The following is a 5,531-nucleotide window of genomic DNA, read 5'->3' as shown; positions in this document are numbered from 1 at the left end:
CAAATAATGCAATATAACCCTTTCTTGAACAAAATATCCAGGGTGCTAATGGAACCGTATTTGAAGGAAGTGTTTAATAAGCATATTTATTTAAATAAGTTCTCCAGTAGGAAATGGAATTCACTCTCTTTACTTATATGACAAATTTATATGTGCTGCTTATCAACATTCCCTTATTGGAAACATCAGATGTGGAAACATCACAATTATTGAAAAAAACTTTTAAGTTTCAAAATTCTGATTCTTCTTTGGCTTGTTCTATCTTGATTCCAGTGAGGCTTTATCAATGTTTCACTTCATATCATTATCTCCATCTTCATACATTTTCTTTAGAACATTCATCAGTCCCTCACTAGGATCTGTTTCAGTCATATGAAGGCTTTTCTTTCTCTTTGCACTCTTTTTCAACCTGGGTCAGGTAGTCCCATTGTGTGTTTTCCACTTTCTTTCTACATAGTAGGAGAACTGTATCAGTCTTAACTTTTTCTGAACTGCCTTCAACAGAGATGGGTTTCAAAAGATTGTTCAAAACCATGGAGTAACTTGCCATTTAGGTTCTTTATTAAAAGATCAAATGACATTTCTGTGAAATGCACCTGCATATTTTCAGTGGGAACTTTATAAACTCCAGTTTAGGTAATGTAGATTTTCATAAACTTATCTGACTGATCCCATTCATAATTAACTGAATTTCACTGTATATCCTGTTGTAATGGGAGCAACTATAACAGCTGGCTTTTCATTGTCAAGAAGTTCTGCTCTTTTGTTGTTGGTGGTGGTGGTTTTGTTTTGTTTTGTTTTGTTTTGTTTTGTTTTGTTTTGTTTTGTTTTGTTTTTTTTTCCCGCGATTTCTGTTGCATCTCTTTCTTCATTTCTGTCTCAGTCTTGGATTTTTTAGCTGTAAGGGCATCATGTACTCTTCCTAGTGGCATTTTCCAGTAATACCTTTATTTCTACTAGATCTTTCTGTATCTCTTCTAGAGTTGAAGCCATGGTCTTGCTGAGCACTGACCACAGGAGCTGCAGCGCAGGAAATGGGACGCTGCACAGTGCGTGCTCAAAAGACATATACATTAACTCTTGAATATATATACAGATTAACTGCTCAGATGGAGGGAGATATGAGATTCCACCCCACCCTGCCACTGTTCTTCTAAACTGAAATCAGAAGAGTGACAAGATTAAAAGGGAGAAAAGAGATTTTTGTACTTTCATTAAAAACAAAAAAAAATCTCTTCTCAGAAAGGTATTTGTGAAGGTAAACTAGATGCCAAATAATAACTCTGTTTGAAATCTTTTGGAAATAACTTTTTTCAAAAGTCTCAGACCCCTTGGCCCAGCCTCCATGGCAATGGTAGCATACTGAACTGCAATGCTGGAAAAACCATGGCAGATTGTGTGTTCCAGTCCCAAGCCCAGTTGACCTAAAACACCAGTGCCCAAGATCCTGATAAGCTGGAGGACTGAAGGAAGAGGATCATGGTGTGTTGAAATACTGTTAAGGGAGATTTTCTCCCCCTGCCCTTTTATACATGCACTCTTTATTATAAATACATTAAATAGTTTTTTAAAAATGCCTCAGATCTCAAAGTTTATCTGTTATTTGAGCAGGTGTTTCTCCACACAGTTTTCTATACTTGGAATGATTCACATGACAATGACATTTGCAATCACAACTAAACATACCTGATTCACTTAGACAAGATACCAGTTTAGTAGATGGTTACAAGGAGAAAACTATAATTGTTTTTATTATAATAATTGAGGACAAGTGTGAAAAGTTCTAGGATATTGCATTCCTTTTGTTGATGCATGAATAATAGATCACTTGCAAATTTTAAGAAAATGTGCTTTGTGCAACTTATAATTTTCTCTCACACATGTCCTCTTTCCACTGTTCTCCAAATATCATAAAGGTATTAGCCACTGTCATACTGTCTTCTGCCTTCTTTAGTATGGGTCACTGTGAGCTCAGGAGACCCCTTTATTCAGTCCTAACACATTTTCAACTAAAAAGCAATGGGGAACTCTGCCATCAATAGATGAGTCAGGAGTTACTGGCACAACCATCAGTCTAATATCCTGGGTGTCTCCAGCTGTAAAACTGAGCTTTCCTAGCACTTTCTGCTTTCATACAACCGTTTGGACTGGATACATCATATTTCTATCTGCCTGCACAGGGACTAGTCTATGGACCTGGCGAATTTCTATATGCTTGTGTCTCTTATACCCTCTGCTTTCTTTTCTTCCCAATAGGTCCCTCTCATAGACACACCCACAGCACATATCACATGCATCATGCACACAAGTGTATAACAAGAGTTTTGTGTTGTCCTCTTTAGTTTCCTCTCTCAGAGCAGGATTTCACATGAAAATTGCTCAGAATACCTGTGTATTGGATACATTGAAGAAAAACCATTCCAAACAATGCCTGACAGTAAAAGGAGCAAATTGCTCTTGAATATTTGATTCTGCTTATAAACTTGGAGGACCTAATGGCTGAGAGAAAAAGGAAACTAATTAACTGGAATGCAATAAATTTTCCAAAATAACATAAGCAAAGCATAAGCACCATGGCTAAATAAAAACCAAGGAATAATTCATGGGACACACTGATTAAAGGAAATGTATCCAGAGTTCAGACTCGGAATCAATTATTTTCCCCAAATGGATAAATGGGATTCTTCCTTCACTCATTTATTTTTCATATGAAAAAGCCACGTTGAGTCAGTAACTTTGGACAGAAAGTGACCTCCTTACTCCACTCCTCCCAAAAATAGATACTAAGCTGAAGCTAACCAAAGCAGGAAGTGGTAGAAAGCTATTCTGAGAAACATTCTAATCAGCTCACTGCTCAGGTCCTAGCTGGAAGTTTATGCAATCAGATTTTCAAATGGTAAGGGGAAAAAAAAACCATGAAAAGTGAAGTCTACTATCTTTACTTTGAGCAGGAAACTCCTAGGACAGGCAAAATTGGATCAATTATCTCTTTAGCGCTTTATTTATTTATTTATATTTAATCACTGTACATCTTAATAGAGAAAATCCTTACCAGAGTCTTTAGCTCTGGTATTGAAGTGCAAAATTCTGACTTAATTCTCAACTCTATAATTTATAACAGTTGCCTGATAATACGGACATGTCCTCCTTGGGAGTTTGAATTTATATAGTCTGACCTCCAGACAAAGCAAACCTGGAGAGCTCATGAATGGCCTATAGGAAGCCTGTAAACTCGTAATGTTGTAAGCAAGACTTTGAGCTTTTGTGGATTTTTCTGAGATGAGGGTCCAGAAGTTTCAGGCAGACTATCAGAGAAGATCCTGACCCTCAAAAAGGTCAAAACCATTAGACTAGCCCTAAAGAGACTCCATGGCTTCTCTGTTTACAAAATTTTAAGGAGAGAAGTGCCACGAACTTGAATGTAAACCTGGGAAAGTCCTGAATCTACAGCTCCAACTCCAGCACCAGCTCCAGAGGGAATTTATGCACTGTCTATAGAAATGTATTCATGAGGATCACTTCTGCGGACTCCATTAATCTTTGTACTAAGGATGTAGGTGAAATGGACATTCTCAAGACCTCTCTTGGGTCAAGTGAGCACCTAGCACTCCAACCTCTATGACCTTCCATCTTCCAGAACTCTAATTCAATTGCCCCTAGGAGAAATGGAGCAATTGACTAAATGAGCAAAAGGAAAACAGAGGAGGTGCTTGTGAGGGTTTGGAGGAGAAAACAAAGCAGAAAGAAAAAACTGAGTTACAAGAAAGATGTATAGAGCAAGGAAGAAAATGAAGAAGGAAAAACGAAGAGGAAACAGAGAAAAGAGATGTGGGTTGTGTGGATTAGAAACTGACATGAGGAATAAAAAGAAGATAGAGGGGGAACCAGCAGTTAGCGTAATGGCTATGTTGTTGGACTCCCACGTAGTCGACCACGGTTCGCGTCCCGGACCCGGTGGCTTAAAACTCATGCCAGGTGCATGTGCATGCGTGCCCAAGATCCTGGGAGGAGAATGGAGGAGAAGGGATTGCGGCGTGACCATCCCCCCCTGGGGGATGATTTCTTGCTTTCTGTCTCTATCTCTCGCGAGTCAATGCCCCCTAAACAAAAACCCTCTCAAAAAAAAAAAAAAAAAAAAAGAAGAAGATAGAGGAAGGAGAGAAAAGGTTACAAGGAGAACAATGAGAATTTTCAACAAGAAGAAGAAAAGGCAAAGAAGGATATTAAGTAAAGAAAGATTAAAAGTTACATAGAAAGAATAGAGGAATAACAATATTTTTAAATTGTACAAAGCTCTACTAAGCATATCCAATTAAGAGGATATCACCAAACAAAAATCTGTGCTGCTTATAATATGATAGAGTCCAATGTGACTTAGCAATAGCCAAGCTGAGCAAGTTTACACACATCTGGGCCAGAGAAAGTGCTGCATACAACTCTTTGTGTATCCCATGCTTACTTGTAGAAGAAGTGGAATGGTAGGAATGAGGGGGGATGCTGGGTGAAACACTACCACCCAGCTGAAAAGGGCCCAAATGAAGTTTGATGGATTCTTTTTAAGCCATTAGCAAGAATATAAGAGCCCTGTTAGGAATCAGCAAAGATACTACAGTGTCTGTCTGAGATGTCATTCAGGAACCCCAGTTTACCTGTTGGTCTGGGTCAAGCAGACTCTTGGTTAATATCAGCCTGTTTCCTGCACCTCCCTCATCAAAGCAGGACATATGACTGTACCAGGTTCCTATTTGGGGCAGTGGAGTTGAATAGGTACAATCAAGGCAGTGAGTAGGAACAGCCTTGCTGACACACGCAATAGTTCATGCCTACTCATGTGTGTGCCATAGTAAACATATGACTGTGAGTTGATGTAGGAAGAGAGCATTTTCCTGTTTCTTTGGGGCTCACCTGCATTCATATACATTTTATGTCTGCAGCGTAAGTAGTGCTCCCATGAACTTGTGATGCCTTGTACAATGCGCACCCTTGAATATGCATAGATGGTTGATCCAAAGTAACCATTAGTCAGCACTTTATTAGTAGGCACAAGTGCCAAGCATTTTAATGCATTATCTCTGATTCATAAGAGTCTGGAATGGCCATTATTAAGTTAAGAAGCCTGTGTAAGAATACATAGGAAGGGAACCAGCGGTGGTGTGGAGGTTAAGGCAACTGTATTCCACATGGCTGAATGCATGGTTTGCGTCCCAGACCCAACAGCTTGAAAATCAAGACAAGTACATGTGGGGACCAGCAGTTAGCATATTGGCTATGTCGTTGGACTCCCACGTAGTCGACTGCGGTTCGTGTCCTGGACCCAGTGGCTTAAACTCATGCCAGACGTGTGTGAGTGCATGCTCAAGATCCCGAGAGGAGAATGGAGGAGAAGGGATTGAGTCGTGGCCATCCCTCCTGGGGGGTGATTTCTCGCTTTCTATCTCTCTGTCTGTCTCTGCCTGTCTGGCGAGTGCACGTGCCCTATAGCAAAAACTTCTCCAAAAAAAAAAAAAAAAAAAAAAAAAAAAAAAAAAAAA

The 5,531-nt window shown here is 39.4% G+C and overlaps 1 pseudogene; it reads right to left on the bottom strand.

Annotated features, from left to right (window-relative positions):
• Positions 1-258: 258 nt before the first annotated feature.
• The window catches only part of LOC106733985 (calcyclin-binding protein pseudogene), a 12,105-nt pseudogene continuing 6,832 nt past the window's right edge, over positions 259-5,531 (bottom strand).

Source organism: Tupaia chinensis, unplaced genomic scaffold (assembly GCF_000334495.1).
Source record: "Tupaia chinensis unplaced genomic scaffold, TupChi_1.0 Scaffold146917_1, whole genome shotgun sequence".
NCBI lineage: Eukaryota > Metazoa > Chordata > Mammalia > Scandentia > Tupaiidae > Tupaia > Tupaia belangeri.
The sequence above is the reverse complement of the archived record's forward strand: the minus strand, read 5'-3'. Positions and strand labels throughout refer to the sequence as shown.